The sequence below is a fragment of the Cetorhinus maximus genome, chromosome 8 (assembly GCF_964194155.1).
Source record: "Cetorhinus maximus chromosome 8, sCetMax3.hap1.1, whole genome shotgun sequence".
Taxonomy (NCBI): Eukaryota; Metazoa; Chordata; class Chondrichthyes; order Lamniformes; family Cetorhinidae; genus Cetorhinus; species Cetorhinus maximus.
In genome coordinates, this window is record NC_135886.1 from 10889541 (window position 1) to 10912933 (window position 23393).

The following is a 23393-nucleotide window of genomic DNA, read 5'->3' on the forward strand; positions in this document are numbered from 1 at the left end:
GACCTTTACACTCCATCTGCCCAGAGATCCAAATAAGGTCATAGCTAGTAATTCCAATTGTAACTTGATAAGTTCATGCCTGGGAATTCCTCACTCAGCCAGGGTTCCATTGTGCAAGTGATTATGCTTTGTCTCTACACAGTTGAGTACCTAGGTGATTGTCTGGATGTGTTGCTAATGGGATAGGAGATGGCCCCATTCATCCTCTTTAAGACCATTGTCCCTTTTTTTTATTATTCATTCACAGGATGTGGGCGTCGCTGGCTAGGCCAGCATTTATTACCCATCCCTTATTGCCCTTGAGAAGGTGGTGTTGAGCAGCCTCCTTGAACCGCTGCAGTCTGTGTGGTCCCACAATCCCATGTGTCTGCTGCCCTTGTCCTTCTAGATGGCAGCGCTCGTGGGTTTGGAAGATGCTGTCTAAGGATGCTTGGTGAGTTCCTGCAGTGCAACTTGTAGATGGTGCACACTGTTGCCACTGTGCGTGGAGGAAGTGAATGTTTGTGGGTTGTGTGCCAACGAAGGGGGCTGCTTTGTCCTGGGTGATGTCAAGGTTCTTGAGTGTTGTAGGAGCTGCACTTATCCAGACAAGTGGAGGGTATTTTGTCACACTCCTGACTTGTGCCTTATAGATGGTGGACAGGCTTTGGGGAGTCAGGAGGTGAGTTCTCACCTCAGGATTCCTAGCCTCTGACCTGCTCTTGTAGCCACTGTATGTTTATGGCTAGTCCAGTTCAGTTTCTGGTCAATGGTAACCCCCAGGGCGTTGATAGTGTGGGATTCAGTGATGGTAATGCCATTGAATGTCAAGGGGCAATGATTAGATTTACTTTTATTGGAGATGTTCATTGCCTAGCAATTATGTGGCAGGAATGTTAATTGCCACTTGTCAGTCCAAGCTTGGATATAGTCCAAGCCTTGCCGCGTTTGGACATGGACTGTTTGAATACCTGAGGAGTTGCAAACGGTGCTGAACATTGTGCAATCCTGGTGTGGCTTTTCAGATGGGTTGTCTCCATTTCGATAGTATTTGTAATGTATAAGGTGCAGCGATGAAAATATGCAGCCATCTTTGACTATGACCCTGAGTCACTGGAAGTATGACTTTAGACTTTTTTCAAAAAATTCAATTATGGATTTCTAGCCAGTAAATTTAAAAATCATTTTTTGAGATAAAGCATGGTTTCACAAGAGGTAGATAGAGAGAAACTACTTCCTTTGCTGGGGGAAGCCCATAACAAGGTAGTATTACCTTAAAATTGGAATTAAGCCATTTAGAATTGATGTCAGGAAACACTTCACACAAAGGAGAGTGGAAATTGACTATTTTCTTCCCTAAAAAAAGCTTTCGAGGCTGGGGGTTAATGGAAACATTCAAAACTGAACTTGATATATATTTATCAGTCCAAGGAAATAAGGATTAGGGAATAAAGCAGCTAGATGGAATTAGGATATATAACATGATCTAATTGAATGGTGTAACAGGCTTGACCAGTTAAATAGCTTACTCCTGTTCCTATCATTGGCTTTGGGAGCTAATGTAGTCTTCCAGTCATTTTGGTCACAGTTTTGAGGACTGATGTGGATTCCTGGGAAGCAGGAACAATATTATGTCCATTATGGTTCCACCTTTGGAAGTCCTATATGTTGGATCCTGAGCTGGTGCTGCTCAGGGCCGTGGTCACTATATCTATTCCTGAGACTAGTCCTTATTATGTCATCCACTATTTTCCTTCTAAATTTATGTTTGAGGTTCTTCATGGCCCCAGACATTGCTATGGCCAATGACTCTTCTGAACTGTCTTTGAACTGTCTGAACTGAATTGTCAATTCCTAACATATTTGTTTTGTAATTCTCAATTAGAATTTGTGTGTTTAGCTTTGCCTAAATTTCGAAAATTAGAGGTCAGTCTTCTCAAAATTGCCCCTAATGGCTTTGATGGATTAATATGTCTGCCATAAATAATGCCAAGTTTGAAAGGGGCAAAAAAACATTCTGCAGACACTTGTACATACTTTTCGCCCCCCGCCCCCACTTTTGCTCCCAGGTTTCATTTGGTGGTATGAATTCTATAATTAATACAGGAACCAAATAAACTCTTCTTGGAGTGAATCAGCTCAATTCAGGGTAAGTCCTGGCTGAATTGACACTATTTTAATGTGACTGTAGATGGAAGTTATCATCACATTCGATATCTTTTCCTTTTATTCCCTGATCAATTCACATGCTTGTGTTTATCACCCTTCTCGTGACGCAGTATTTCTAAGTGGTCATGGGAAATAGGTCAAGAGGCAAAGTGAACCAAAACCACTAGGGAGAAGGAAATAAAACAAAGGAAAATATTGAAGACACAGCTGAATGAAAATTTAGATTAAGGGTCTTGTGATGCAAGTTCAAACTCTGAAACACAATTTCCTTAAAAGTTGCTCCTCTTCAGTTTCAAATTCACTCGCTTCCACCTCATACGGGGATGGCCCCCAGACTTGAGAAATAGACAAGTAACATACCGGGAAATAGACAACTCAGGCAAATGTTATGGATCTCCCTGCTGAATCAAGCTGCCCCACCAAGCATACATATAAACCATGATGACTATAGCACCTTGTTAAATTGGATTCAGCATAACTCCATCAACCATGAAGAGTTCTGCAAGACATTTGACACCTGATCTACTGAAATAGTATTGCGAGACAGCAAATAGCGCTCAGCAGATGGAAGTTGTGCCTTCATTTATAGTATTGGAAATTTTGTGTGTATATATATATATACTTGAAAAGGAAACAGTTGTAGGCTATGGGGAAAGAGGAGGGGGTATTGGAACTAATTGGATAGTTCCTTCAAAGAGTGAGCATGTTAGAGATGGGTCAAAAGGTCTCCATCTGTGCTATGATTCTAGATCACCAGATGTGTGACTGCTTTTTTTAACACACTCCTACTCCTATGCTTCATGCGTCACAGTCATGTCTTGTTAGCATGAAGCCAAACTTGCCTGCAAACATTTGAGTTATTCCATTATTTTAAATAAAAAAAACTGAATTAAAACAGCAGAGGAGTTTCTTCATATGCTGTATTTCAATTGATTGCAAATTATCCAGGAATTTGAATGGAGTCCCTTTGAAGTAACAGTGGAGCATCCAAAGTAAGGTATCTTTTGGATAAAATATTAAACAAATATCTGCCCTCCCAGATAAAAGATCCGATAGGCAACATTTGAAGAAGAGCAGCGGAATTCCTCTTTGTGTGCTGGCTAATATTTGGCCCTCACCCAACGTCACCAGAGCTAACTATCTAGTCATCATCTCATGGGTGTTTGCTGTGCACAGAGGTTTTGCCAGGTTTCCCACATTAAGACAGTGACTAGACTTCAAAATATAGTTAATTGGCTGCAAAGTGCTTTGGGACATCCTGAGATTGTGAAAGGCACTATTAGAATGCAATTTTTTTCTTCTCTCTCCTCGGTGACCTAGAAAATGAACTGTATGACCCCTGAGTGGAAATACAGAGACCCTGGTTGTCAATTTTCTTCACCGCTCTTTTGAAGGTGCAAACTTATCCTGGGGTACAGTTCCACTGGCATTTCTCTCTGGAATAAAGCTCCACTGGCACTTCTCCTTGGGGTACAGTTCCGCTGGCATGTCACCCTGGGGTACAGTTCCACTGGCACGTCACCCTGGGGTACAGTTCCACTGGCACTTCACCCTGGAGTACAGCTCCACTGGCACTTCTCCCTGGGGTACAGTTCCACTGGCACTTCACCATGGGGCACAGTTCCACTGGCACTTCACCATGGGGTACAGTTCCACTGGAACTTTACTCTGGGTTACAGTTCCACTGACACGTCACCCTGTGGTACAGTTCCACTGGCACTTCACCCTGGGGCACAGTTCCACTGACACTTCACCCTGGGGTACAGTTCCACTGGCACTTCACCCTGGGGTACAGTTCCACTGGCACTTCACCCTGGGGTACAGTTCCACTGGCACTTCACCCTGGGGTACAGTTCCACTGGCACGTCACCCTGTGGTACAGTTCCACTGGCACTTCACCCTGGGGCACAGTTCCACTGGCACTTCACCCTGGGGCACAGTTCCACTGGCACTTCACCCTGTGGTACAGTTTCACTGGCACTTCACCCTAGGGTACAGTTTCACTGGTACTTCTCCCTGGAATGTAGTTTCACTGGCACCTCACTTAAATTATCACTTTTCATGTATGAGCTGAGGAGGAAAAATTTTAGCAGGCAACTTGCCCTTTAGGACTTCATTCAGTATCCCTCTCGTTATCCAGCATCCACTCTTGCTCCCTGTCCGAGAAGGGGTGGACAAAGGTACTGAGTAACAATGAAGAGCATGAACACTGACTGATTTTTCCCTGCTCCTTAACTCAGGCGACACTGAAGTCAACTGGATTACCCTGGCTGTTGTAACAGCTAACTCAAAACTGACAGGGAATTGAATCCAAGAGCTGGGGTCCTACTCGTCTGTAAAACTGGGCACTACTTCGGGAAGTAGAAACTTTTCCATAGGTAATTTCACAGGCAATGGCTACTATGCTCTAGAAATTACCATTGACAAGATTATTGGATAAATGCTTAAAATGTTCATGGGACTATTTTAGCTGCGACTTTTCGTAATAATCAGTGCAGCACCTGTGTTATAAGAGTGGGCAAAGAACAGAGATATGAACAAATTAAAGATTGATCAGCTCATGTCGTCAACAGTGACTTGGTGTCTTAGAAACATATTGCAGTCACCAGCACCAGAGACAGCCAACGGTTAAATGCATCATTTCCATTAGCATCAATTACAACGTTTCTGATTACAGCGAGTGAAATACTGTGGATATTTTGGGTAGAAACAGGTGTTCACTCAATAGTTGACTGCTTCAACAAAATAAGCTACTTGAATAAATGTGACAAATCAATGAAGTGTTGACTGTGATTAATTAATAATAATACTAGTTGATGAATTTATCTAGTTATGGTTTGGTGGTATTTAGCTTCTTTCCTCTCCAGGGATTTGAACACAAACCCAGGCTGACACCCCAATGCAGTACTGAAGGAGTGCTGCACTGTTGGAGTTGTTGCCTTTTGGATGAGACATTAGGTTGAGGCCCCAACTGCCCTCTCAGGTGAACGTAAAAGATCATATGGAAATTATGGCCACTATGTGGAAAAAGAACTCTCCCAAATGTCCTGGTCCATTATTTGTCCCTCATCCAACATCACTCAAAGAATTTGATCATTATCACATTGGGATATTCCCGTGTGCAAATTGGCTGTTGTAGTATAAGAGTCTGGCATATGTAGGGTTAATGTGGGACTGAGTACAGTACTACCCACACAGTGATGTAAGAGAACACGTGACCCACAGCTAGAGGTCAGGCAGGTGTTGGACAGAGCCATGTGTGCCAGCAAGCATGGAGACAGATCCTAGCTTGAACCCTTCACGTATGTATGTACATAATTCTTGTAAGTAATAAATACATACAGTTAACCTACTTAAGACTATGAATACTTCATTAAGACCGACCGAGCAGTATTCAATACCCTACAACATGGCGGCAGCGAATGCAAAAACAAAAAAACCTTGCAAAAATGCAGAGAAAAGACTAAAATCCTGCGAAACTAAAGAAAAATTCAAAGGAGCATTCTGACCTGAAGAAAAGCTTGACAACTAGACACACAAGAGGAGAATTGCCAGGGAAAAGCTCCAAAGAAAGGCTTGGAACCTGAAGGCAGAAATTTAAAATTCCTCGCTGCAGCAGAAGATTCCATGGGATCCACGGAGGTCGAGCTGTGGTTCCTGGAGTGCAGAGTCAGCAGACCTAGAAGGGGTGATCTAAAGCTGTTAAATTCCAGGAGAAAGCAACTGAGAAACTTTTAAATAGTTCAGTGGTCAGAAATTGCTGTTTAAAGACTCAGTCAGAAAAACCATATCCCTAAGTCGGCAGCTGAACATGTGGTGTCCGAGCTCTCTCCAAAAAGGAAATGAAGGTTAATTAATTTGGAAGAATCACAACTAAAGAATCAGCTTTAAAGATCAGCCAAGGTCAGCATTCGACACTTTCGTGACCCTAAAGCGTAGCGCTGAGACAGAGAAGTCTGCAGCAAGCAGCCATTGTTTAAAATCTTTTCAAGGCTGAGCGCAAGCACCATTGCAATGGAAGCCTGCCAAAACTGGCAGGCACGGGTGAACCCTTTGTCTTCAAACAAACAGCTACGCCATCTTGAACTTCAGCAACCTCTTATAGCTGAACCTACACTTTAAAAATTTTTAACCATGGATCAGAAATTCTCTCTTCCAGGTCAATTTGGACTTATCCAAGGTCCAGGTCAATCACATAATTGGGGACTTTGGAGAAAAAGATTCCTTAAATGTATGGTTGCTTCAGGTCTGGATAAAAAGACAGATGCTCAACAAGTTATTACACCTGCTTTACTCAGTAGGCTCAAAAGCAGACAACATTACAACATTATTGATAGACAAGAAATCAACAAATCATCTGTTAAATTTGAAGACTTATTAAAATCATTTGATGTTTATTTAAACCTAACAAGTAACAAAATCCTCACAGGCTAAATTTAGTAAACTTGTCCAGCAGCCAGGCAAATCTGTTGACTCATTCATTAACGATCTGTACAGGATGGCTGAAAGCTGCGAATACAGAGACCTAAAACCTGAACTTATCAGACTTAGAATAGTCATAGGAGTAGTGGACAATACACTCTCAGACATAATGCAAGCATGATCTAACCCTTAAGAAAGCAATGCAGATTGTTAGGCAGTCTGAACTCAGTCTGCAGCACTGGTCAATTTTAAGAGGAGAAAGTAAACCATGGTACAAAGGAAACCCCATAGTCCAGAAAGCACAGAAACAGGGACATTCCCCAGGCCAAGGGAAGGAATACCATAACCAACCAGTAGAGCAACCAGGCCAGCATGGTACAGCAAAGTGCCCCACAGGCAAGATCAATGTCCTGCAATTTCAGCCCAATTCTTTCAATGCAACAGAATTGGACACTTCGGTAAACTGTGCAAGGCCAAAACACACAGGCAGCCCAAAGATGATTCAGGAGGTGGAGACTGCACACCAAGAGGACACAGAGCCATGCTTCTGGGATAAGGTCAAAGATCCTGGATTTTCACATTCAAATGTGGACTTTTCAGTTAATGGTCACCTCACAAACTTTAAATCAGAGACGGGAGCCAGTGTTACGATCCTATTGGACAGTGAACCGTGGCTGAGTAAGCCCTGGTTTTGAACAATAGACACATTACTCTATGGATCCAGAGAAATTTGACTTTTTTTAATTCATTCATGGGGTCTGGGCATTGCTGGCTAGGCCAACATTTATTGCCTATCTCAAATTGCCCTTGAGAGGGTGGTGGTGAGCTGCCTTCTTGAGCCGCTGCAGTCCGTGTGGTGTAGGTACACCCACAGTGCTGTTAGGGAGGGAGTTCCTGGATTTTCACCCAATGACAGTGAAGGAATGGCGATATATTTCCAAGTCAGGATGGTGGGTGGCTTGGAGAGGAACTTCCAGGTGGTGGTGTTCCCATGCATCTGCTGCCCTTGTCCTTCTGGATGGTAGTGGTCGTGGGTTTGGAAGGTGCTGTCTAAGGAGCCTTGGTGAGTTCCTGCAGTGCATCTTGTAGATGGTACACACTGCTGCTACTGTGCGTCGGTGGTGGAGGAAATGAATGTTTGTGGAAGGGGCGTCAATCAAGCGGTCTGCTTTGTCCTGAATGTTGTTGAGCTTCTTGAGTGTTGTGGGAGCTGCACTCATCCAGGCTAGTGGAGAATATTCCATCACACTCCTGACTTCTGCCTTGTAGATGGTGGACAGGCTTAGGGGCATCAGGAGGTGATTCACACAGCGCAGGATTCTCAGCCTCCGGCCTGCTGTTGTAGCCACAGTATTTATATGGCTAGTTCAGTTCAGTTTCTGGTCAATAGTAACCCCCAGGATGCTGATAGTGGGGGATTCAATGACAGTAATGCCAAGGGGAAATGGTTAGATTCTCTCTTGTTGGAGATGGTCATTGCCTGGCACTTGTGTGGCATGAACGTTACTTGGTATTTGTCAGCCCAAGCCTGGATATTGTCCAGGTCTTGCTGCATTTAGACATGGACTGCTTCAGTATCTGAGGAGTCGCAAATGGTGCTGAACATTGTGCAATCATCAGCGAACAACCCCACTTCTGACCTTATGATGGAACGAAGGTCATCGCTGAAGGAGCTGAAGATGTTTGAGCCTAGGACACTACTCTGAGCAACTCTTGCAGTGACGTCCTGAAACTGAGATGATTGGCCTCTGACAATCATAATCATCTTCCTTTGTGCTGGGTATGACTGCAACCAGTGGAGAGTTTTCCCCCTGACTCCCATTGACTCTAGTTTTGCTAGGGCTCCTTGATGCCTCACAGTGAAATGCTGCCTTGATGTCAAGGACAGTCACTATCACCTCACCTTGGGAGTTCAGCTCTTCTGTCTATGTTTGAACCAAGGCTGTAATGAGGTCAGGAGCTGAGTGGCCCTGGCAAAACCCAAATTGAACATCAGTGAGCAGGTTATTGCTAAGCAAGCACCTCTTGGTAGCAGTGTTGATGACCTCCTTCTATCACTTTACTGATGACCAAGAATAGTGTGATGGGGCAGTAGATAGCAAGGTTGGATTTGTCCTATTATTTTGTGTACAGAACACACCTGGGCAATTTTCCACATTGGCGGGTAGCTGTACTGGGACAGCTTAGCTAGTGGTGGGCGGGGTGGGGGGGGGGTGGGTGGGGTGGGGGGGGAGGTGGGCGGCAAGTTCAAGTTTTGGAGAACAAGTCTTCAGTACCATGGCCAAAATACTTTCAGGGCCCATAGCCTTTTCACTATCCAGTGCCTTCAGCCATTCCTTGATATCATGTGGAATGAATTGAATTGGCTGAAGACTGGCATCGGTGATACTGGGGACCTCCGGAGGAGGAGGCCAAGATGGATCATCCACTCGGCACTTCTGGCTGAAGATTATTGCAAATGCTTCAGCCTTATCTTTTGCACTGATGTGCTGGGTTCCTCCATCATTGAGGATGGGGATATTTGTGGAGCCTCCTTCTCCAGTGAGTTGTTTAATTGTCCACCACCATTCACGACTGGATGTGGCTGGACTGCAGGGCTTAGGTCTGATCCATTGGTTGTCAAATCGCTTAGCTCTGTCTATCACTTGCTACTTATGCTGTTTGGCATGCAAGCAGTCCTGTGTTGTAGCTTTACCAGGTTGATACCTCATTTTTAGGTATGTCTGGTGCTGCTCCTGGCATGCCCTCCTGCACTCTTCATTGAACCAGTGTTGATTGCTTGGTTTGGTAGTAATGGCAGAGTGCGGGATATGCTGGGCCATGAGGTTACAGATTGTGGTTGAGTACAATTCTGTTACTGCTGATGGCCCACGGCGCCTCATGGATGCCCAACCTTGAGTTGCTATATCCATTTGAAATCTATCCTATTTAGCATGGTGCCACACAACACAATGAAGGGTATCCTCAATGTGAAGATGGGACTTTTTCACAAAGACTGTGCAGTGGTCACTTCTACCGATACTGTCATGGACAGATGCATCTGCAGCAGGCAGGTTGGTGAGGATGAGGTCAAGTATGTTTTTCCTTCTTGTTGGTTCCCTCTGCACCAGCCGCAGGCCCAGTCTAGCAGTTATGTCTTTTAGGACTGGCCAGCTCAGTCAGTAGTGGTGCTACTGAGCCACTCTTTGTGATGGACATTGAAGTCCCCCACCCAGAGTACACCCTTGTCACCCTCGGCATTTCCTCCAAGTGGTGTTCAACATGGAGGACCACTGATTCATCAGCTGAAGGAAAGTGGTACGTGGTAATCCAGGAGGAGGTTTCCTTGCCCATGTTTGACCTGATGCCATGAGACTTTATGGGGTCCAGAGTTGATGTTGAGGATTCCCAGGGCAACTCCCTCCCGACTGTGCTGCCATCTATGCTGGGTCTGTCCTGCTGGTGGAACAGAACATACCCAGCGATGGTGATGCCATGGGACATTATCTGTAAGGTATGACTCCATGAGTATGATGTCAGGCTGGTGCTAGTATGTGGGACAATTTTGGCACAAGCCCTCAGATGTTAGTAAGGAAGACAATGGCTGAGTTTGCCATTGTCATTTCCGGTGCCTAGGTTGAAGACAGATTGTCCATCTGGTATCATTCCTTATTGATCTGATGGTTTAGTTTATGGTTTGATACAACTGAGTGTGCTAGACCAGTTCTGTGGATCTGGAGTCACATGTAGGGCATTAGTGAACCAGATGGGTTTTTACAACAATTGACAATTGTTTTGTGTTCATCATTAGACTTTGAATTCCAGGTTGTTCCAGGTTTTTATTGAATTCCAATTCCAATTCCACAACCTGCTGTGGTGGGATTCCAACCCTGGGTCTCTGGATCACTCCTGCAGCGACAATACCACTTTGCCACCGCCTCCCTTCTGGTTTTAGACATGATTCTGGAACCACCAAGGTATGGTGGCAAACAAATCTTGGAGCTAATGTATGTCATCATTAACCAGTCTTTTTCTCTCAAGCAGAGATTGTTGTGTAGCCCTGAATCTCCTTGAAACAGCAGCAGGTGTCAAGACAACTGTTGTTGTAAGTTATACAGGACTGTAAGCCCCCGAGAGCTCAGACAAGAGAGAGTATCCTGACTGGGACTTCAATTCTAAACCGTCTTCTCTCTTTGGAGGATAGACAAGAGAGCAACTAACAACCAGAAGAGCCTCAACCTTCGGATCCGATAACTATTAATAACATCAACACTGCGGCCACAGAACAAACACTGCAACTCCCAACCAGCATGACTGTGCCACAAACAATGTTTGAACCAACTAGCAGCTGGCCATTGCCAACAGCCAAACGCAAAGATGAGCTCACTGAAAAAAAACATATCCTCATAACAGGAATGGCCATCTTCTGTCACAGAGGACACCACGACGACTCACACGATGAAGGAAGAAGAACAACCAACATGGAGGCGAGCACAGCGTTCATCCATCCAGCAAGGAATAGGATGGAGCAGCAACCACCAATCACCACAACTGCCGAATTGGCAAAGAGTGGTCCAATACTAAGGAATGGGGAAGAGGATGAAAAGATACTCAGATGCCAGAACAACCTCCAGATCAACAGAGTTTACCTGGAGCGGCAGAGCCTGCCACTCCTCCGACAATAGTGCGGATGAGATATGGAAAGGCTATGAGACCTCCTGACCACCTGAACCTATGAACACAGAGACTTGAAGGCAGGGAGATGGGGTAAATATTTATGTAAATACACGGGATAAATTAGAATAACTTGCAGTGCAGTGGATAAAGCCTTGGGGAAGGTGCAGTAGAAGGATCTGGCACATATCGAGTTAACATGGGACTGAGTACAGTACTGCCAACACAGTGATGTAGGAGAACAAATAACCTGCACCTAGGAGTCAGTCCAGTGTTGGACAGAGCTGTGTGTACCAGCAAGCATGGAGACAGCTCTTATCTTGAACCCTTTACTGTATATATGTACATAGTTCTTGTAGTCAATAAACACATACAGTTAACCTACTTAAGACTATGACTACTTCATTAAGGCCTACTGGATGGTATCCAACACCCTCCAACTGCTGCGTTACAAGCATTAAAACAATGACTATACTTCAAAAAAATTTAATTGTCTGTGAGACGTTTTGGGAAAAGCACTATGGGAAATGCAATTATTCTATCATGAGTATTACTAAAAAGAGAGACATGTTGCCAAAACTTTTCATTTTGCACTAATCAGGACAAACATAAGAATGCCAAATTTCATATGGTCATAACAATTCATACTACTAATAAAATACTAATAAAAGGGTGCTGATTGGTTGGTGAGTTGACTTTGATAGGCAGTATTGGATACCCTACATCGCCGAGTTGCCCATTTATCTCACTGCCTATTAGAAATAGGGGCAGGAGTAGTCTATACAGTTCCTCTAACCTACTCTTAATAAGTTCCTGGTTGACCATCTACCTCAACTTCACTTTCCCACCCTATCCACATAGCCCTTAATTCCCTTAGTGCCTATCGATGTCAGTTTTGAATATATACGAGTGAGCATTCACAGCTGTCTAGGGCAGAGAATTCCAAATATTCACAATCTTCTGAGTAAAGAAAATTCTCCTCTTCCAACTCCTCCTGGGTGCCCCAAAGTAACAGCGGGTGGGATCTCCAGTGCCAGACACCATGAGGTTGCTGCGGGGCCTGTTGTCGGGCCTTGCTGCAAAGTACAGGTGCAGGGAGCTGGTGTGGTGGGTGGTGGGGAAAGAGCACTGGGAGGCCCCCAAACTCCATTCCCCACCCTCTGGTCCCAGATGCCAATCTTTACTTGGTGACCATTATGAAGCTTCGCTCAAACTCCTCCAGTGGGCCAAACGCGTCAGGAATGGCCCACCGCTTTGAAGTGGCGGAGACCTTACGATGTTGAGAAAAAAACTGGGAAGAGAATATTGCAAATGTGATGACAAAATATAAACGACACTTTTCCCGACAGGTCGATACATTTTTTTATCAAGCGGAGGATACACCCAGCTTCCTGGGTTAATAATGCAAAAAACAGAAAGAAGTGCCCTTGTTTTAACACTACTTGCTCTTTGAGGATATTCATTCAATTTTCTTTCTGTCATCACTGAACAATCTAAAATTCTTATCACATTCAGCCCCAATCATCTTCTAATCTTGTAAATTATGTGCTCCCTGATTAATAATGCAGTGACAGTAACTTTTTCCCCTCTTTTTCCTGTTTAATCTTTCATGGGATTGTTTCATTTTTTTTAACATTTTGGTTTGCTGTTTGATCTCAGCCGCCTTCATCATGAATACTTTATACAGTGAAGGCTGATTCAAGGCCCTGATTACAAGCACCCTTTTTTTAAATGTCACAGTCGCATTACATACAAAAGTGTTGCGCTCTGATATACAATAAGTTGTCGCACAATATTAACAGATCTCCTCTGGCATTGCTCGCAGCAAGTCAGATGGAAGAACCTCTCCATTGCAAATATTGGAAGGCATTATTGGATGGGCAGGGCCGCTCTCCGAGCGTCTTGGCCAAATGTGTACCCCTCAACCAACATCACTTAAACGCAGAGATAAAAGCAAAATACTGCGGATGCTGGAAATCTGAAATAAAAACAGGAAATGCTGGAAAAACTCAGCAGGTCTGACGGCATCTGTGGAGAGAGGGACAGAGTTGACGTTTCAAGTCCATATGACCCTTCTTCAGAGCTAAAGAGAAGTAAAAATGTGATGGAATTTATACTGTTTAAGGGGGGTGGAGCAAGTGAAGCTGGATAGAAGACCAGTGATAGTTGGGGGCCAAGGAGAGATTGACAAAGATGTCATGGACAAAAAGACAAAAGGAGTGTTAATGGTAGTGGTAAGGGCTAAAGGAGGTGCTGATAGTGGCATAAAGGCAAGAAAGCAGAATGTGTTAAGGTGTTAAGGAACGCAAGCTCCAACAACTTATTGATGCCAACGTCCATCCAGTACCCCTCACCCCTTCCCATCCCTCTTACACCAACACTTCTTCTTTAGCTCTGAAGAAGGGTCAAACAGACTCAAAACGTTAACTCTGTTTCTCTCTCCACAGATGCTGTCAGACCTGCTGAGTTTTTCCAGCATTTTCTGTTTCTATCACTAAACACAGATTATCTGGTCATTATCAGATTGCTGTTTGTGGGGGTTTGCTGTGCCTGAATTGGCTGCAGTGTTTGCTACATTACAACAGTGGCTACACTTCAGAAACTGAAGTGACTGTAAAGCGCTTTGGGACAACCTGAGGTTGAGAAAGGTGCTCTAATGGTATTTTTTATATAATTGTGAGAACATTGTACCATGTCACGTATAGGGTATTATTCTGCTGCTAAGGTGAAACCTTGTCTGTCTCTTTAAGCTGACGTGGTGGTGGGCATTTCTCAGGATAGTCATAAACTTGGTGAAAATCCAAGAGAAACAGAGTAAATAGCATTTGCCATTTCCACAGATCTTCAAATGATCAGGGAAATTCCTGACAAGTGAAGCTGAGACATGTTTCTGTCTTTGACTGTCAATGTTGGTCAGTCACACGTTATATAAGGTTTGTACTGGTTTTCTCTCACCCCTTCCCCACACCCCCAGCCTATCCCAAATACCTGAGCTTGACTTCAGCCTTACATTATAAAGACCACCCATCGCCTCATTAATCCAGTCCAGCTCTCCTCCAAGCAAAATTAATAAGGACAGCTGAGAGCCAATTGCACTCAGTTGAGATGTGCTTGGATTCTCAATGGCAGATGCACTTGAGAGTTTGATAGAGGACATCTTCAGGTGGGTAAGATATGATATGTACAAGTCCATTTCTGCCTGAGGCACTTTCAAGACGCAGTATCTTATCCAATCAGAAATGAAATTGTGGGTATCATCTCATTTTATTCTCCTTTGAGTTTTGAGCTCCAGATCAACTTCAGAGCTGACAGCCCTCGAGATGCAGACACTTGATGGGAACGCCCTCCATTTTGAGTCACAGAAACCCGGTGCTTTGAACTATTTTTGAAGCTTTTGCAATTATATTTCTGTACTTCAAATTCACCGATATTTGCTACAGCATGAGGATGGGTAATTTTGACAATTAGCAATCAGGCTGCAGTTCTTTGCACGCCAGCAGTACAAACTGGGATGTCGGGCAGAGAATTTAGCATTTCCAATTCAGTCCATAATTGATAGAGAATAATTCCTATTACAAACAGAGAATCACAGGAGATACGCTGGTCTTGATTCCTAAACTTCCAGTATTGAATCTTGACAGGTGACACATGACCTTTAAAAGCTGTATTTTATTTCTTAGGTTAGAATTGACATTAGCCATTTCTGGAATTGTGGCAGGGCTCTCATTTGGCCATGGAGGCTGGGACAGCAGCCAACATGCTTCATACATAGCGCTCCCAGGCGGAGTGTCAGTGTCCCAATACCCCCGGGATTACGCTGGAATTTTCAAAGTGAGGATGGTTGGGGTTGGGGGTGAGCCAGAAACCCACTCACTCCCAATAAGCAGCCTGTTAAGCTCTTTGAAGGAGCTTGTTAATGGGGCAGGGAAGGCGAGAAGGCAATTTTCAATCTTTAAACCCCCCAGGCCCTGAGCAAAGTTTGCTGCGCATTTGTGCACAGCCATCGGGCTCAATGCGAACAGAAATTAATGGATTTCTGTTATAACGGAAAACTCTGGAAACTTGGGATCCTGCTCCAGATCCTCGTGGTGGCCCTCATTTGGCTGTTTGGCCACTTTTGAGCTCGGTATGGCAGCTGGCCCTCTGAGATCATGTCTTCTGCAAGGCAATGGCAGGCTCCATCATGGAGTGTTGCAATGGTGGAGGGGTGTCATATTTTGGATGAGACAATAAACTGAGGCCCTGTCTGCCTTCATAGGACGTAAGAGATCCGAGTGATACTATATTGAAGAGTAGAGGAATTCCCCCCAGTGTCCTGGCCAATATTTGCCCCTCAACTAACAATTAACAGATAAGATTATCTATTTATTATCTCATTGTTATGTATGGGAGCTTGCTGTGCTCAAATTGGGTGCCATATTTCCTATATTAGAACAGAGACCACACTTCAAAGAACTACTTTGGCTGTAAAGTAGGTTGGGACATCCTAAGGTTATGAAATGCAAGTCTTTCTTTATCACTACCATCCCCAAAAGAGGTGCAGAACATACAATATAAGAACAGCACTCAAGGGTGGCAAAAATATATGGGTTTGGTAACAAGTAAAGTTGAACCCACAAAAGATGGCAGCATTAGCCAAGTCAAAGGAAATATAGTTTAAATAACAGGGTTGGTTACGTGTTACCCCAAGGTTCAGGAACCCAGGATGAAGGAGAAAATGAGGCCCATGTGAAAAATTAGATTTTGGGAGGGAGTAGGACAACTTGTCACAGGAGAAAAAAAATTAAGGATGGGATCTGGATTTTGGAAGTCAAACCAAGCGAGGAAGAAGTCAATCCCAGGCAGAAATTATTGGGACTATGAATTTTAATAAGAAAATATTTATGTAATGATCTGATAAAGAAGCACCTGACTGTAGTATTCAGCGTTGTGAATGATGTCATGCCAAGTGCGTTGCCTAAGGAGCAACCACGATTTCAGTCCTACCTCCCTCCAATGGGACAACACCAGCTTCTTTGACCTTTCATCTCGTTTTGTTTTTTGGGTTTTTCAGACCTTTTATTTTGTTTGTGTGTAGGTAGAAGTTCCTCAAAGGGAGTCAGTAGTTCAGTAATTTGTTCTGGAATCAATCCCAGCTTTATTCTTCAGCCACTTCAACAAAGTTGGTTCACTCAATAGTAAACCAATTGTCCTTGTTCAGAGGGCATTTAAGGGTCAACCACATTGATGTGAGTCTGGGGTCACATGTAGGCCAGACCAGGTAAGGACAGCAGATTTCCTTCCCTAAAGGACATTAGTGAACCAGATGGGTTTTTATGACACTCAGCAATGGTTTCATGATTGTCATCGACTTTTATTGAATTAAAATTTCACCATCAGCTGTGGTGGGATTTGAACCCAGGTCCCCAGAGCATCACCCTGGGTTTCTGGGAAACTAGTCAGCGACTATATCACGATGGCACAGCATCAACTCACAAGCACCTCTTCAGATCTTTGGCCATGCCGAGCATAACACTACTGCTCCAAATGGTTCCTCTTCCCCAATGGCCTGCAGCACTGTGTCACCAACCTTCTTGCTGCCTTCTTGGAAATTCGGGGCTTCTCCAGAGGCCTCTTCACTTAAAGTGTGATACCTATGGCCCTTTTCCTGTTTGGAGCCTGTTTCTCTGCTCCTCTCCTTTTAACTGGGCTGGGACATTGTCCTGCCCCAGTGCCTCCTCTGGGACCCTTCCTTTGGAACCTCTCCCTCTTGATTCACCCTTTGGGCCTCTCCCTGTCCCTTTCCCTTTTGGACCTTTCCCTGTGCCTTGCCTGGGATACATGCCAACCATGGCGCTCCACTCACCGTCACATGACGCAGGTTACTGCACCATTTCCACTTATGCATAGGTACACTGGGCCCAAAGGACGTAGAAACACTGACCTGCGCATTTGCAGCCCACCCCCGGCCTGCGCATGAACAAAAACTTTGGGGTCCATCGGGAGTTGAAGTTCTTGACTTCTGCTATCCACATTAAGGTAAGTTTGACTTTGATAGCACTCTTTACAAAAACTAACTCATCTAATGTGTACTTCTAGTGTTTCTGACTTTGTTTACATGTGGTCAATGTTTTATTGATTTTTTTTGTGACATAAATAAATTGGTCAACAAATTCCCTCATCATTCATCCACCCATTATAATTCTATATATGATCCCCTGATTAGATTCCGGTCTGTAACTCACCCCTAGGTATCTATTATTGTACATATAAACCATCCCCACCACCTCACCCAAACCGCTCAATTAGATTCCAACATGTAATGCATTCCCAGGTATCTGTCATTCCAACTATTCATCCCCCAAAGGCCTTGTTTAGATTCCAGCCTGTGACTCACTCCTGGAAATCTATTACTCTCCATTAAAACCTTGTGTAATATTTCTTCTTTTCTATGAGGTAAATAAATTTCGTCCCCTGTTGCAATAATTATTCTTCCTGCTTGTTTTGCTCTCCATTTTCATGTGAATTCCAGTCAATTAGTTACGCTGCCAGTATCCGTCAATAGTTTTGTCACTTAATTGGCCTGAGAAAGTTGTGATGATTTTAATTGTTTTCTTAACTACAGGGTGACTCAATCTTTAAATGATTTTGGCAAGTTTTAAATCCTTAACTTCACTTACTGTTGGATCCTGGAGTCATTCATTTTGGTCATACCTCACTGCTTTAATTGGTTCTATTTTCACTTTGCATTGGGCCTACAGCACAGAACCAGGCCATTCGGCCCTACAGGTCTATGTTAGCGTTTTTGCTCCACACAAGCCTCTTGCCATCTTTCTTCGATCTAGCCCTATCAGCATATCCTTCTATTCTCATCTCGCTCCCTCGCGCGATTCTAACTAACTTCCCCTTGAATGCTTCTAGGGCCCGGGAAAGGGGGCTGCAGATGATGCCAAACACCGGGGTTAGGGGGTTCCTGGGATCCATGTTTCAGACGGAGCTTCTCGTTGCCCAGGCTGAACAGGCAGAGCCACAGATCGGCTTTAAAAAATCGGAACCGGAGGGTTCTGATCTTTATAATGCCGGACTGTCAATGTCAGTGTCAATTTCACTGAGCTGCTGCGCTGCTGCTTCCAAACATCGGACAGCTTCGTGGGTCCGATTTATTTTTTGAAAAGCCCGCCAGAAAACCCAAAGGTCAACAGCAGCACAACAATTGTCATTCGAGTGTTCTTGCTCGAAAACCAGGAAGTGATACCCCATGCAATTTTACAACCGATTGGGTGGTGTGTGTGTATCCGGGAGGAGGGGGTGGGGGTGGGGGGTTGTAGTTGAGGGCGTGGGGGAAAGGTTGGAGGGGGGAATTGAAGGTGGAGGTTAGAGGAGGGTTGGAGTGGGGTTGCGGGGGAGGTTGGGGGGGGGTTAGAGAGGAGTTGAGGGAGAGGTTGGAGGGAAGGTTGGGGGGAGGTTAGAGGCGGGGTTGGGGACGGTAAGAGTGAGGGTTAGGAGGCGTTGCGGGGGAGGTTGGTGGGCAGGCTGGGGCAGGTTGCAGGGGGGGTTTGGGGGGAGATTAGAGGGGAAGTTAGGAGGCAGGCTGGAGGGGCGTTAGCGGATAGGTTGGGGGGGTTGGAGGGGAGATTGGAGGGGTGGTTAAAAGGGGGCTGGGGGAGGTTGGAGAGAGGTTGGGGAGGTTAGAGTTGGGGTTAGGGCATTAAGGGGCAGGTTGGAGGGGAGGTTGTGGGGTGAGGTTTGAGTGCGGGTTGCAGGGAGGCTGGGAGTGTTGGAGGGAGGTTGGAGTGGGAATTGGGTGGATATTAGAGGGGGGTTGGAGGGAATGTTGGGGGGAGATTGGAGGGGTTGTTGATGGGAGGTTGGAGGGGATGTTGGGGGGAGGTTGGAGGGAATGTTGGGGGGAGATTGGAGGGGTTGTTGGTGGGGAGGTTGGAGGGGATGTTGGGGGGAGGTTGGAAGGGTTGTTGGGGGGAGGTTGGAGGGAATGTTGGGGGGAGATTGGAGGGGTTGTTGATGGGAGGTTGGAGGGGTTGTTGGGGGGAGGTTGGAGGGGTTGTTGGTGGGGAGGTTGGAGGGGATGTTGGGGGGAGGTTGGAGGGGTTGTTGCGGGGAGGTTGGAGGGAATGTTGGGGGGAGATTGGACGGGTTGTTTGGGGGAGGTTGGAGGGGATGTTGGTGGGGAGGTTGAAGGGGTTATTGGGGGGAGGTAAGGGGGGTATTGGGCGGAGATTAGAGGGGGGTGTTGGGGGGACATTAGCTACAGAGTTGAATTGTGTTGTAAATGTAGTGATTTCTTTGTAGCCACTTTCCTAACATCAGTTGATTGCTTTGTGATTAACTATCCTTAGGTACACCAACAATACTGATAGGAAGGGAGTTCCAAGATTTTGACCCAGTGACAGTGAAGGAATGGTGAAATATTTCCAAATCAGGCTGGTGAGTGGCTTGTAGGGGAACTTCCAAGAGGGGGTGTTGCCATGTCTCTGCTGCCCTTGTCCTTCTAGGTGGAAGTGGTCGTGAGTTTGGAAGGTGTTGTCTAAGGAAACTTGATGAGTTCCTGCAGTGCATCTTGTAGATGGTACACACTGCTGCCACTGTGCGTCAGTGGTGGAGGGAGTGAATGTTTGTAGATGTGGTGCCAATCAGACAAGCAGCTTTGTCCTGGCCGGTGTCAAACTTCCTGAGTGTTGTTGGAGCTGTACTCAACCAGACAAGTGGAGAATACTCCATCACACTCCTGACTTGTGCCTTGTAGATGGTGGGCAGCTTTGGGGAGTCAGGAGTTACCTGCTGCAGGATTCCTAGCCTCTAACCTGCTCTTGTAGACACAGCATTCATATGGCTCGTCCAGTTCATTTTCTGGTCAATGGAAATCACAAGGATATTGATCGCGGGGTATTTAGTGATGGTAATGCCAATGGTTAGAATCTCTCTTGTTGGAGATGGTCATTGCCTGGCACTTGTGTAGTGCAAGTATTACTTGTCACTTGTCAGCTAAGCCTGGATATTCTCCAGATCTTGCTGCATTTGGACATGGACTGTTTCAGTATCTGAGGAGTGATGAATGGTGCTGAACATTGTGCAATCATTAGCAAACATCCCCACTTCTGACCTTATGATGGAAGGAATGTCATTGATGAAGCTGCTGAAGATGGTTGGGCTGAGGACACTACGCTGAGGAACTCCTGCAGTGATGTCCTGGAACTAAGATGATTGATCTCCAACAACTACAACCATCATCCTTTGTCATAGATATGACTCCAACCAGGGGAGAGTTTTCCCCTGATTCACATTCATTTCCATTTCGCTAGGGCGCTTTGCTGCCAAACTCGGTCAAATGCTGCTTTGATGTCAAGGGCAGTCACTCTCACCTCACCTTGGGAGCTCAGCTCTTTAGTCCATGTTTGAACAAAGGCTATAATGAGGTCAGGAGCTAAGTGGCCCTGGCAGAAACCAAACTCAGCATCAGTGAGCAGGTTATTTCTAAGCAAGTGCCACATGATAGCACTGTCGATGACCCCTTCCATCACTTCACTGATGTACAGCACATGCCTGGGCAATTTTCCACATTGCCGGGCAGAGGCCAGTGTTGTAGCTGTACTGGAACAACTTAGCTAGGGGTGCGACAAGTTCTGAAACACTAGCCTTCAGTACTATTGCCAGAATATTGTCAGGGCCCATAGCCTTTGCAGTATCCAGTGCCTTCAGCCGTGTCTTGATATCACGTGGAGCGAATCAAATTGGCTGAAGCTTGTATCTGAGGTTCTGGGGACCTCCAGAGGAGGTCACTGATTGGCCGGGTGGTTAACAGTGAGGTTGAGTGTCTTGGGCTACAGGACGATATAGACAGGATGGTCAAATAGGCAGATAAGTGGCAGATGGAATTTAACCCTGAAAAGTGTGAGGTGATACACTTTGGAAGGAGTAATTTGACAAGGAAGTATTCAATGAATGGCATGACACTAGGAAGTTCTGAGGAACAAAGGGACCTTGGCGTGTGTGTCCATAGATCTCTGAAGGCGGAGGGGCATGTTAGTGGGGTGGTGAAAAAGGCATATGGGACACTTGCCTTTATCAATCGAGGCATAAATTACAAAAGTAAGGAGGTCATGTTGGAGTTGTATAGAACCACAGCTGGAGTACTGTGTGCAGTTCTGGTCCCCACATTATAGGAAGGATGTGATTGCACTGGAGGGGGTGCAGAGGAGATTCACCACGATGTAGCCTGGGATGAAACATTTAAGTTATGAAGAGAGGTTGGATAGACTTGGGTTGTTTTCGTTGGAGCAGAGAAGACTGAGGGGCGACCTGATCGAGGTGTACAAGATTATGAGGGGCATGGACAGGGTGGATAGGGAGCAGCTGCTCCCCTTAGTTGAAGGGCCAGTCACAAGGGGGCATAAGTTCAAGGTAAGGGGCAGGAGGTTTAGGGGGGGATGCGAGGAAAAACCTTTTTACCCAGAGGATGGTGACGGTCTGGAATGCGCTGCCTGGGAGGGTGGTGGAGGCGGGTTGACTCACATCCTTTAAAAAGTACCTGGATGAGCACTTGGCACGTCATAACATTCAAGGCTATGGGCCAAATGCTGGTAAATGGGATTAGGTGGGTAGGTCAGGTGTTTCTCACGTGTCGGTGCAGACTCGATGGGCCGAAGGGCCTCTTCTGCACTGTGTGATTCTGTGATTCTGTGATCCTTAGAGAATCAGCATTGGGCCTCCAGGTTCACCATTGCTATAGTCACTCTGCCTACTGCATGCAGGTGTAATGAAAGGAAGATAAAACTGACATTTATAAGCATCTTTCAGGATGTCCCAAATCACTTTACAACCAATTAGGTCCTTTTGAATTGCAGTCACTGGCATAATGTAGGCAATGTTATCAAATGGTGGAACAGGCTTGAGGGGCCAAATGGCCTGCTCCTGCTCACAATACATATGCCATTCTGGGGTGGATGGGATGAACTGGGCTAGATGGCCTTCGTCATCCATTATTATCTTGTGAATAGAGGGTGAAATCATGGCTGGAGTTCTGTTTGTTTTGTTATTAATAAAAGTTTACTGTGAGTGGGATTTGTGGAGTGAGATTGCCGGGACAGAAGTGTGCAATGGGCTCATAGTGAATCAATAACCTGTTTTACACTGCACATGATTTTCAAGAGTCTTTTCCATTGGCTTCAATCTTGTCCTTTTGTCTACTTACCCAATTATCCCACTCTATCTTGGTGCTTTTATGAGCTTTTTGAGGTACTGAAATATTGTGATAAAGCATTGCATAGTTGATACTGAAAATATATTGTAGTGAGAAGCAGCAATTAGCAGAATATTCAGACTTGCTGATCAAAAAAACTCATAAATGATTGTGAACCATTCATTCTTTGCCCTATGGCGTCTTAAATGTTGTGTTGCACAGAGACACCTGAGGGCCCCAACACTTCTCACTGAGAGTGAAGACTTACGTTGGTCAATCATTCCACTTTGTTGCTCAGGAGTCATTTGCTCTTTCTCCCCTGTGAGATTACTGATAAAATAGAATCCAATTACACCCCTTGTATGAAATAATTATATTTAATAATATCATGCACTCAGGCAGAAGAAAATCTTCTTATACTTCTACAGAATGGAAAAGATCTTGTGCAGTTTATCTGAGTTGGAAGTATTGGATCTTCTCCCCAAATATGAAATTACTGTCACCATGTCCATGTGATGCAATGTGCAGAACATGTTAATGAAGGCTGAGGCAGTCACCAAAATCAGTGTTATTGTCTGCGCAGTGTTATAAATAACTAATGGGATATTTTCCTGCCAAATTAACAATATTGCACAATGCTGTTAAAGTAATATTTGTACTTTCTGGTTTGTTTACTAGTCACTAGTAAACAATTTGTACTTTCTGGTTTGTTTACTAGGTGGGATCGTGCACACAAACTAACACTGCGTTATATCGGTGCTGTTCTTAATATTAATGACCCATGCTGCATATGTATCTGACGATATTTGTAACCAGATGCCAACAATGGGCATCATCATTTTACTAGTACCTTTCTGTGGTTGTTTGGTGAACTGGTTGGTGAATCTTGAAAGGGGGAAAGATATCATGCATGATTGAGGGGGAGGGTTAAAGTGGTTGGGGTGAGAGGAGGAATAAGGGGCCCAGAAACAGGAGAAGAACCAGGGCCCATGAT